Below are 13376 nucleotides of genomic sequence, written 5' to 3'. Positions count from 1 at the left end.
TGACAGGATACGGCCTAAAATACAAAATAATTGAATCCATTGGAAAAAGGAAATAGTAAAGGCGCTAGAGCCTGTGGTTTAACACTGGTAGCACATTCACCCGGCTCAGTCAGAGATATCCCGGGTTCGGACTCCCGGCGGTAGCAAGTACTTTTTGCGATTCAATGTTTATTGAAAATTAAATCAAGGGCTATTGCCATTTATACAATTTAACGTATATATATATAATTATGATATATATAATATATATATATATATATCTATATAGTAACTCCTTTTGAAAATCCTTTTATCAAGGCTATTGAAACGTTCGTGTTAAACGTTGGTGAATACATATCCTTTATAGGAATTACTTGGAACACAACGTTCAATGCCTTCAAAAAGGAGGTTACTAATTACTTCGAACAGCTGTTGGATTGTGAAGTGGCATTCACTAAGTTTCATTATTACCTACAGTAACTAGTTCATATAAGATAAATGAATAATAATTAACTTTACGCTAGGGCAATTCTCATAAACTCTAGCCTGTATATACTGTGGAGACGAAATGTTTTTGTAATTCAATGTGTTCCAATCCAAATCTGTTTCAAACTAGTGTGAAGTCTGTGGAACCAGTCTGATCTAACTAGCCAACTTACCTCTTGAAGTGTTCGTTTAGTAAAGTTCTTTGTAGGGAATGATTCAATTACCAGTCTTGAACTGAACCGCGGTTTACTCTAGGGAAATGGGAATTGTCCTAAATTGGCTTGCCTTTAATGCATGTTTTATTTAAATCCGAATGGAGGATTGGGATATAGTTCTGTTACCTACATAATCATTTCAGTGCTCCAGTTCCATACTTCAACATCAATGGAAAATTTTGCAGTACACAAAAGCCGTTGTTGTTACGACAGTTCTCAATTTCAGACTGGAATTTCTTCCTCCTTTTATTTGTTTACAACGTTTCCTGCAAACTTTTCAAGCTGTGAAAATCTCTAGGTTTAGACGATGTATGTTTTTTAATTTAGATTTTTCGAAATATTCAGAGGTATAATTTTTTTTTTATTTAGGGGAGGATGGGATTTCCACGATAATCTACCTTTTGATTGTACCTTGGGTTTATTCGTTATGGTTTATGCAATAAAAAGCATGTGGAATTGATTGAGGTAGTTCCAGAAAATCACTATTGTTGTGCATAAGCCTAAACACAAAAAATGGAAAATAACAATTTTTCTTGTTGTTTTAATGACAATGACAACCTTCATCTTTACAAGTGGTCAAGATTAAATAATAGGTTATAAACTTGCAAAAACATTCGCTGTTGTAATTTTTCACATTAGCTTCTTATTACCAAATTGATTTGTCAATGGTACTTACCTTTGTCCAAAACTAATGCCCAGATCTGATAGATGGTTATCCTCCCACCTGAAATTATAATATATAGTATATAACCTAAAACAAAAATTTTTCCATTGAAATAGTTTTTTTGTATGTGAAGTTTTATGTTCGAAATCACTCTGATTTAACTTTTGTAACACAGAATTGAATGTAATTATTCCTATTTAGGACTTATTCCTAAATATTTCCTCTATTATTACATAATATATGCCTTATATGCTACCAGTCCATAACCTAATTGTTCTTTTGTCTTAAATAAGAATAACAGTGTAAATTAGATTAAAATGTCCATTTTTAATAAGGACGTCAATGTAACACAGTAATACCAATAGACAATCTCAAGCAGTTTATACACATAATTATAAACGCCATTTCTGTGAACATATTAAATCTTTTGTGAATAAAACAATATAAATGTGGGTAATCCTAGAAAGTTCTACAATTATTTATTTTACTGTCTACAAAGCTTTGTTAACATACACACAACATAGATTTTTATAACTTACAATCTGATAGAAATAGTTAAGCCCGATCACAGAAAAAGATATTGTCATTTAAAACAAGTAATCCAAAAATCCAAAACTATTGTATGGGTCTCTTATGTTCTATTTTATTATTGGTCGGTAAGTCATGAACTATAAAAAGCACATTTTAAAACAAAAATACATTGTTTTTATTGTATCAGTAATGTAACTTATTTAATTTTAATTTAAGGTAGAACAATATCATTGTCCATGTATGATTTCCTAAAAATATTTACACCATTATAGTCTATATTGAAACATGATGTATTGCAACAATTTGGTCAAGTTGATTGCATAACACTGTATCAGTGAGAAGCCCTAATTAAATGGTAAAGTGAATAATAATCAATAATAATTAGAACAATTGTAATAAAATACATTGTGGGGGGTATTTTTATGTAGATACACACTATAAACTCATAATAAAATATCATACACTTCTCAAAAGAATTAGTCTTAAAAATTTATAAATATTTGTATTGTTCTGCATGATTAAATTGTTTTTTTATCTTCTCTTTCTGAAAAATCAATACACGAGTTATTCACGTTTCTTGATTTCGGAATAAACCATTATTTTAGAAGCAACATACAGTACTACCCACTCAGTAGATCAAGAATTCGTGTTTTTCAAAGTTTTGAAACTTTGTAATAAGTTTAAACAGATAATTTCTTTGGTTAGTTTAAATTATATGTTTATTTAAGAATACAGTATCAAAATTACAGTAAATGAATATAATGTATAGATCAGAGCTAATATGGTTGTAAGATTCTGATAAAAAAATGTTACTGAACTTTTGCTTTGGGCAAATCACTTTTGTTTGATTTGAGTTTTGTAGTTTGAATAATACCTTACTGTAAACACTAAATTATTTATTGTAATTTCCCCAGTATTCAGTTTCTTATATTTGTTTATATCCATTTTCACAATAACTCCCAGCTAATCAATACATATATTTTCCATCAACAAATTAACTAACGAGTAGTTATCATACGCTTAGCTTTTCTCAATATATAATAACAGCAACAACATTAAAGATCCTCTTTTATTCAATCACAGGCATGTTTTGTTTAGTTTAACTTTTTTATCATTATTTTTAAGTGACTGGTGGGGTGGGGTGGCTTGAAAATTTGTTCCCCGTTCTCATCGAGGTGGTCTACGTACTTCAGTTCATGTATCAGCTTCCAACCCAGAGATAGGAGGATCTTCTGTGAGAAAGCTCCAGTAGCATCGCCTTTCATTATCTGGAAACATTACAGATCAATTTATACAATTGTGAGTGTACATTTTATGGCGGTCCAGCAAAACCAAAATTCTGAAGTGGTACATCATTAAGGGTTTAGCATTAAATATTTGATAGCTAAATAAAATTGTCAATGATTTCCTTTCAGTTTCATATGGAAAAAAGAATATTAACATATAACTTAATATATCTTTTTCATCTGATTAGCTGATGGATGTAGCAAAAAAAGTACTTGATTTTTAATTGTAACTTTTAATTAACTGATACCATAAGCAGTCATATTTTAATGTACCTTGACATAAAAAAACTCTTCAGCACAAACTTTTAAAATTTGAATGGTTCTAAAAAGATCAAGCAACTTTTGCATTTTGAAGTTATGTTCTAACGAAAATAGGTTACACATTATGGTTTGAAAAGAGTATTTTATAAATTTAATATACTCTAATGCTTGTTCTTTGAATGACTAACTAAAAAATCTATGGTCATAACTTAGAAAATAAGATTTCAAAAGATTACTATCCATCCTTTGTTTACTTAAAACAAAATACACAAAAGGCAGTTTCATATTTATAAAATCTTAGATGTTTCTAAGGAAGTTTCAGATAATAGTAACTATTTATTTTTATTTTTAAAGCACCAATTTCCTACCGAAGTGGATTAGACACTACTTCTTTCTAAACACAACAAATATTTTATTATACATTATATGCTTTGTCATTCATGTGATTTAGAAATTCCAAGTTCATTAACTATTTTGGTATTGTTGATTTCTTTTAAACAAGCACCAGTGGTGAGTTAAAAAGTATGGATACACTCTGTTTCGTTTTTGATGGATAAAGATGGAGGGATGGAACTCGAGACACCTTTCTAGGAAATAGAAGTGATCTTTTAGTCACTTTTGCAACTTTTACCCATTTTGGGGTAGCGGCTCAAAATTTTTAAATGCAAAGATCCATTAAGCGACACCTCATTTGAAATGTTTTGATAAAAGAATAAGAACAGTGGAAATTGTGGAAAAGGGGGAGGGGTCCAGACAACTGATATTTTCCCATAGTGGACAGAGAGGTCAACCAAGGACGTAGCCAGTGAGGGATCCAAGGGGCCAGAACCTCCCCCCAAATTTTCAATTTTATATTTTAGTAAACCATTATTATTATTTAAATAATTCAGTATTCCTGACATGTACTGCTGAAAGATTGTTCTAAACAAAGAAACAGGTCATTTTTATTAAGAAACAAAATGGGGCCTTACTTTCTGTCCACTTTGGAAAAATATCAGTTTGTCTTGAGCCACCCCAATTTTTTTCCTTGCTACGTTCTTGTATGCAACCAATGCCAAGGAAAAGAGATTGGTTGCTAAATATACACAAACTCAATGCATTCAGGATATAATATTACTGACCTGAAAGTTATTTTCTGATGCAACTTCCTCTGCTCTTCTTATGATTTCTTTTCCCAAGCCTTTGCCTCTATAACCTGAGTCAACTGAGAGGATACGAGCATCAAATATTTTATTCACATCATACTTCGCGAACAAGTCTAATGATTCATTCAGGTTATTGAGAAGAGTGAAAATCTGTTTGAACTTCTCATCCGTCATCTTTGCTAGTTTGTCTTTCTCTCTTTTAATATCTCCAGGAAATTGTATTCCATTAAGAGAAACAGCAACCACCTAAAAAAAAAAAATTTATGAAATACGGGTTATAAATACCAACTATGCATATCACAAAGCTGATAGTAATGGTCATTTATGACTGTTTACTGTTACATCTAGGTCTTCTTATCTTGCATTTAGAATCTTTTAATAACATTGCTAAACCTCGATCACATTGACACCCTTACCTTTAAATTAAAATAAAGGAAGATGTCTCATTTAAAAAATATATCTACCCTACACAAGTAGCATTTTAGTTTCTTCGTATTTAATTGGTTATTTCAAAACATTCTTTTGTGTTTAAATCATTTGAATATTCAAGAGTATAAACCTTACAAGACAAACTAAAAAGCGATCTGTTTGAGGTTTAGCATTGTTCTTATGGGGGTTAAAACCTTTGATTATAAGTATAGTATATTAGTTACACACTATAATCAAGTAAAACACAAGGTTGTTTTCAATACAGCCTGCTTTAAAAGCAAGGTCATTAAAAGGATACCTTTGTAATACCTATAATTCTAAAGTATGATGCTCCTAAAGCGTTCAATATTTGTTTATTAGTGTACACGATTTTGCATCCAATGCCGTTTAAGCGTTTTATCTGTTGCTGTTTAAGCATTTTGATTGCACACTATCTAACGGTAAATTTAAAAGAAAAAACAATGATTCTAAATATATTACAGAAAAGTTTAAACACGTTATACTGTGAAAAAAATGAAACATATCCAACATATTGAATGTCACTCATAAAAACGAGGTCATGACTAGAATATTAAAATAGATTACAACTCTACTCAAAAGATTTAGTACGGTAGCGCTACCTATGCGTCGCCGAACAGAACTAGCTTTACCTTGATATTTGGTCGTTGAAGTAGACACAATTTTACTACAGTAGGGATCACCAGAAAGTACAGCTAAGGGAAGGAGCCTATTTGGCGCGTGACCTTGGGGTAGCCAATGAGTACTGAGCGACGTTGCCAAACTTGCCCCCCCCCCCCACTTAAACCGTAGCACTCCTTGCCGGGCGGCAGTTGATGTGTTGTGTGGCAACGTCGCGTCCTGCGGGCCTGTAAATTTTATTGGTCGCTAACAACTGCACTCTTTCGTGACTCCTACTATATCTAGTTGTCCGGTTCATGCCACACCACAACATGGCAAACAATTGAAATCATGATAATATTTAGGTTTCATTGTAGAGATTCTGGCAGCATATAAGAAATTACCAACTAGATATTACATGACAGGGTTCTTTTTTCACTGGAAAGAATATATATATATATATATATATATATATATATATATATATATATATATATATAAGAATATCTAGTTGGTAATTTTTATATGCTCCAGAATGTCTACAATGACACCGAAATATATATTATATATATATATATATATATAGTCTATATATATATATATATTTATGTAATTATTATTATTATTTATCTGAGAAATTGTAAAAATACACGAAAACAATAATGATTTATTGAAGAGAATTAGCTAGATCTGAATCCATGTTTGTGGGAGATAAAAGAAGTAGGACTATTGGTCTGACTAGAAAATCTTAAAATCCACTAATTCGTTGGGTAAAAATAGAGTTAAATGTAATGGTACAGTACCTAATTGCATCCTTTGCGAAACTATTTATAAAATATTAAGAGTTATACCTGAAAGATCATTGATTGGGAAGAGATTTAAATGCTCATAGCAGACGAGCAAAACAGGGAAGATAGTCAATAGCGTTGCCCGGGGCATAAGCCCGCAGACTGGGGATTACTAAGCCCAGCTTTGTCTTGGTGGCTCTGATCTCGTTGTATTCTACTTCGTCCTTGTCAGTTGATTACACGAATCAGATTTTCATTATTTATTTAGATTTGTAAAACGGTTATAAATTTCAAGTGTTTGAACAACGCGTGGTATAATAGCGCATCTCTTGTTAGAGTTGTCTAGAAAACAAATTCTAATTATTAACATACATGTTAAAATTGTACAACGTTACAGTGGGGAGTATAGCATGATATGAGGCATAGAAATAGCTGAAGGTGGCATAATTATATAGGTAGTCTATGGATTCAAAAAATCATAAGTATACTTAGAAATGTGTTGTTTCTCTATGCCTTTCGCAATCAATTTTTCACAAAAATTGTTTGAAGAATTATCGTTCTAGAATCATAAATTAGCTAAACTGCATAAATAAAACTGTTATACCAATCCTGTAAAGATAATTAAAAAGTATAACGGTTAACTTTAACTCAGAATGGAAAGCAACGAAATCCCCTATGCCCTAAAGTGCTCTTGCATGAATATAATTTTCTAAATTAAAAAGCATGTTACAATGGGCACATAGTGTATACCAACATCGTATAAGTTAACTTTTTATATTTTCATGATTAAAACAATATTAGTATGAAATGAAGTAATATTTTGAAATAAGGAAGCCAATTGGAAAATACTAAAATAACAAGTTTTTCTTCGTTTAAAATTTTGTATTGACGATGACTGATTTGAAAGAGTAGTAGGATTTCGAACGTTTGTTGTTATATGTTACAAAAACGTATAACATTAAGTTTGCGCCTTCGCCTGAAGAAGAGGATAGATTTTAAACCCTCGAAAGGTAGTGTTATACTTTTTTCTAATATATAACATTTTGGAAATACTACTATCCTTTCAACAAAATCTTATTTAAATTTCGTAAAACGAAAAAGTATTCGTACTAAATATCAATGTTATCGTTAGTTAATTAATCACACTTACATTTTTTTTAATCTCTTTTAAGCCTCAGCTTCTGCTATGTAGGCTGCGATGTTCACTGGTTTATTATTATTTTTCAAAGTACACTGTTTTGTGTCTATACATGATTGGCCCTCCCCGGGATTTGAACCCGTGATCTCTCAGTTAGAGAGCCGAGACTATAACCATTAGTCTACGGAGGAGGACACACTTACATTAACAAATTTACAATCTGCTCATAAGGCTCAAAATACACGTGTATTGTACACTAAATAAAAATTGGTCTTCGAATCAAATAGGCCTTCGCCAATGTTTGTCTCACATGTCTGTCACATTCGGATTAGTCGTATTGTAACGGTCTTTGTCAGATTGAGCAATACTTCAATAGCTGCAGATACGCGAAATCTACAAATTAGACGTGATTCAAAACCGGTATTCTCAGAGAAGTCGAGTCCACCTATGCAGTTCCAACATTGTTTTTTAAGTACCAAACTACGACAAAAACGTGGAATGAAAACTCAGTGCAAAATGTTAAAGCGCTAATGGTGCTTGAAAAGAGCTTTCCGTTATCCGGGAAAGATGTGTACGTCTCCCTACATTTTCTGCTACAACCCAACTTTCAAGTCTCAATACTGTTCACAGCATGTAAATCGCGGGAATGAACCACCTTATCGTGAGGTGGTTGTATGAGCTACCAGAGTCGATAATGATAAAATAAAAGAGCTTATTTAGATGTTTGAACTGTCCTCACATATCGAGCATCAGCTGGAAAGAGATGTAAATTAAAAAAAACCAACGTTGAAACCTTTCCTGTCGCTTTTTCATAAGAATAGGCGCCCAAATGCAGAATCAGGCCTAACAGAATTCTATCAAGACTATGACCATTTTCGAGTTCTTATTGAACGGGGCAAGGTTTTCTTGAACAAGATGGAAATTGAAATTAATGAAGCAAATTATAATTAATAGAAGACATCAAACCACAACGAGTAGATGTATTAGAAAAGGTGTATCTAGTTGCGCATTGGCTGGCCACATAAAACAGATGCTGTAGACAAGTAGTGCTAGTGAGAGCTAAATGTTGATGGAGCTTATTATGTCCCCCCACAATTCTAATCACAATTTCCTGTCACTATAATGATAGCAGTGGAATTACACTAGCTGACGGGCAAATCTTGCCTCTTCACCCTCGAGGTGGTTATGAAGATACACCGCCGTCTTCAGCAATCTCGTCTTCTTAGCCGCAACTCTGTATAGGAAATTATATCTGCCTTCATTCATACAATATATATAGGTAGAGAAATGCCTCGTTTAGCCGCTAGCCGCCATTTTGTATATTTTATAAACAAATTAATATTTCTAGAGAATAGAAAACCTGCAGCTATCAAACTTCGGACATAGGTCCTCACGAGCGAAACACACGAGATCTGCCGACGCATCGCGGTGAGCGTAATAGGCTACATAAGATAAAAAATAAAAAAAATAATGGTGTGATTTGCTTTAATATTAACAAAATGGCGCCTGTTGAAAAATGTTTAAAGTCAATTAGCATTAAAATCAGTACAGTTATAAAAATGCACAATATACAAACAATTCCATCGGTACATTTTGCGATAACATCCGACGACGCATAAGCGAGTACGATCACTTTATAGGAGTGCTTGCACAAGGCGGGAGCAACTAAGATTTTATATGTTAAAAAGTATCAGCTGTTTTGAATCAGTTATAACAAATTACAAGATTTTAACTATTTTTACATTTGTATAACATTTCCAACAGTACCTTTCTCAACAATATCTGTCAAACCATAAGCGACCACTGATACTTCAACGGTAACGCTTGCACAAACCGGGAGCAACAAACATGTTACAGTTATGAGGTATCAGCTATTTGTTGCGGATGGAATTGTCATAAAATTAAATGACACAACAGTACCTACATATATACCAATAAACAAATATCACATGCATAAAACACAATCGCGTGCGATACTACATGCAGGAGGCTGTGGCGTGGATACGTCAGGTGGACGGCTCAAGGAACGGCGAAGGAAAGCGTTTTTGAAACATGGTACCGTACAAACACATGACTATAGAGTTGATATACGGTAGTTTCTAAGTCTAGCTTTAATCATTATAAAAGATTATGTGACTATGCATTATAATATTATTTATCTACTAAAACTTAATTAAGCAATTAATTCTTTTCGGTTGTACTTTAACCCGTTGAGTGCCAAGAATTGATTAGATCGGCTTTTCGAATATTTGTTGTTATTCTGTTATACTAATTGTTGACATAATAGCATTATACCAAGTCCTAAGTTAAAGATAAAGAAATGTACAACAAAATGCATAATATATCCACTTGTACTGTGCTATTGTTGATATCTCAAAGACATAGTGACATACAAGGAATATAAAGTTATAAATTAAATTTGTAGTTAAATGTGTGATGTTATAAATTATAACAAATTAAAATTGTAAAGTTGTAATTTGAACATACTGCTATCCATATCTTAAATTTAGTCCATCCGGATTTTTAATTTGTAACACCCTCTGATGAGCTATTTATAAATAATTCATTTTAAGTTTATGGGGTTCTGATATTTGTTAATAATTTTTAAAGAAAAACATTCATCGAATTTTTGTTATGCTCCAATGCATGGGCCGAAATAGGATTTGATTTAATTTTAAGGTTTGTATCGCTGTGGTTTTTGTTCTTTCTAATGTGCAATGGAGTTATGGTCTGACCAATGTAGTCTTTCGGGCAGTCTTTACATGACAATTGGTAAATGAAATTGCTGGATTCACAAGTCATATTACCAATTATCGGATAATTTCTTTTCGTCGTGCTGCTACAGAAATGTTTTGAATTTATTATTAAATTACATGTTTTGCAGCGGGGCTTAAAACAGGGTTCACAGCCAAAAGGTTTGTTTAAATTTAGAGTTAGGTTATCAGAGAGTAGTTTTGGTCTTACTAATAAGTTTTTTCAAATTTTTGAGGCTTTTTAAAAAATTACTCTAGGTAAATGAATTTTTTGTTATATGTAAAGCTTGTAGAATATTTGTGCAGTTTTTATCATACTGTTAATTTTGTATAGCCCTGGATAGTAGGTGGTAATAAATTTTCCTTGGTTTGTTATAGTTTTCCTAGGAGTATATTGATATATATATATATGTATATATATATATATTTATTTATTTATCATTGGTGTAACTCGCCACTAGGCGGCGCTGCAAAAGATAAGTTTTCACAGCGCCTTCACTAAAAACTGCAATTACGAGACCGTTACGTATATTAAATAGCCAAACACTATTTGAAGGCGCTATGTTATGATTTACAGTATTTGTCTTTAAGATAATTTTCTGTTTGAACTTAAAGCTTGAGTGTTATAGCACTTTATAATAAAGTACATGTGCGTGTACAATGGCTATAAAACATACACAGATTTTCTTTATCGTGGCAAGAAGGCAAACTCTACATCGGCGTTGGAAATATAATTCACTTGAACCAGAAGTGCACACACGGATAAAGCTTACAAACAGCGTGCGAAGCCGCGGGAAACAGCTAGTTACTGAATACATATAACTGACATAGAGTACTAGTAGCCTTCTTTCTGTGTGTTGGAACATTATTTATTTTGACATCACGTCTGAAGCAAATTTAAAAAGTGCGAGTCTTTTATTTTGTAATGTGAATTGAACTAATGTAAGTTTAATTAATTTTACAAAACTATGTACTGTGAATGAGTTTAAAAACGGTTTTGTCTCATTGTATACATATGAAATCAACTAAAATTAGAATATCTATCTTGATTTAATTTCAAATATGAGAGTCAGCTTATATACGGGTGCAGATTTTAGACAGTGGGGACTAACACAAAAATAAATCAAAAGTCAGTTATAAGTTACAGGTACCTAATTTTTGACATTTGTTCCTATTTATACAGAGAATTACATAAAAGGTGAATAAAAATAAATAAACAACATAATATTACAATGTTTGTAGGTACTTCAAAACTATAGCCCAGTTTTTTCACCCTTCGTAAATACAACAAAAATCATCTTTTTATGTTTTATTTTTGAAAAAAGTTATAAATTATTTAGCGGAACACTACAAAAACACCAAAAATGTGCTTGGCACTAAGAGAAGTGAATTGTCAGAAATGCCTGGCACTGGTAGCGCCATCCCCGTCAAAAGCGCTTGGCACTTAAAGGGTTAATTAATTGCTATACAATATAAATATTGTCAGTAATATAAGAGAACTGCGGCAAATAATTTGTGTAACAAACATGAGAATACAATTACATGAAAAGGCGAACAATTGTAGCAATGTAAACACACCACGTTAACAACATTTTAATAATGTACGAAAGTAAGTAACCCAATTCGCATGACACGAACACACACGCAATAATAACTCCACATAAATGACTGACCTGATCAGTCTCCTTGTCGACGGCCATGACAGACAGCTGATCGTGCAGGGTGTTGAGGACTGTGTGCCTCTAACTCCGCGTGTGGCTCGCCTGGCTCACACAGCCCTAGAGACTTGTTCAGTGGCTCATCCGCGAAGAAGTTGTTCCTCAAATGGACTATCACCTCGTTGTAACCTTTCCTCAGGAATGGGAGATATAAATTCAAAGTCCTCCATGTTCAATGGGTTGGTCCTAAACAGAGACATAACATCATTATTTGAAAAAAAAAATCTTGTATAAAAGTTAATTTAAAAAAATCATTTAATGTGAAGATAGGCAATATTTTCGACAGCCGATGAGGTCTCAGAACTTTAAGCGCTCGCAGTGTTTCCAGTATTTTGTATTATTTTGCATGTATAAATATCAGCTGTTGTATTGTGATACAAAAAAGTAATATGAGGGGTCTAGAAGCAAAACAGGACATTTCCACTTTTGTGTCAAATTGAGTTAGAATTCAATTATTATACTTTGTGTAAAGACACACTGAATGGTGCAGTAGTTGAGAAGCAGAAATGGACATTTCTATTATATTTTTAATGTTTTAAAATCCAGTTGAGGTGCAAACTTGGACATTTGTACTTCCATTGAGAAGCAGAACTGGACATTTCCCCCGACCAATGAGATGAGAGTATTCAGCCAATGAAATCAGCTGTTTTGTTTGGTTTGTTGCTGTCTGCTATTTTGTGTTAAACTGAGAACAGTAGCTTTCCCAAGCTTTTTAATAATTATTAAATAATTTAATAATATGAATGAAGCGGAAATGCAATCCAGTGCCTACAAATGCTAGGGAATCAAGGAAAAGGCAGAGAAATCCCACAGCATGGAAGAGAGAGGGAAAAAGTTGCAAGGTAAGATTCAACACTAGTATACAACTTAGGTTAGACCTAGGCCATGAACAGGGTTTTAAGTATAATGGGCATTATGGTTTTTGCTGATTAGTTCAAATATTTTAAATTATCATCTAGCACAGTGTCTATTAACTTGAAAGTCTTATAAGCCTTTGCATTGTAAACTCTTTTTACAAAACTTAACCTAACTAAGCTTAACACCTGTTGTACGCATAACAACTTAACCTGAACTTAACCTAAGTGCAATTAAATCTAACCAAATTATTTTATCTAACTGAATAAAACCTAATTACTTTTTGTTTTGTTCCAGGTATTCTGCTAAAGGATTACCACAACATCCGAGGTGTAAACCACAAAGGGAAACCTTACCAGTCCTACCAGTGTTTCATGCCTTACCATGTTTGACATTAAAACATGTCTTAAAAACTTTTATGAAATCAAGAGGAAGGATATTCAAGATTCGTTTATTTTGAAGCATTTTGAAGCACTTGTACTAAGCGCCATAAGTATGAACCTCTAAAGA

General features: G+C 32.6%; 1 pseudogene; it reads right to left on the bottom strand.

Annotated features, from left to right (window-relative positions):
- Window positions 1-1356: 1356 nt before the first annotated feature.
- LOC124374725 lies at window positions 1357-12145 on the bottom strand (annotated as a pseudogene).
- Window positions 12146-13376: the final 1231 nt, after the last annotated feature.

The sequence above is a fragment of the Homalodisca vitripennis genome, unplaced genomic scaffold, assembly GCF_021130785.1.
Source record: "Homalodisca vitripennis isolate AUS2020 unplaced genomic scaffold, UT_GWSS_2.1 ScUCBcl_9784;HRSCAF=18395, whole genome shotgun sequence".
NCBI classification, from domain to species: domain Eukaryota; kingdom Metazoa; phylum Arthropoda; class Insecta; order Hemiptera; family Cicadellidae; genus Homalodisca; species Homalodisca vitripennis.
This window is presented reverse-complemented; position numbering and strand designations above follow the sequence as displayed.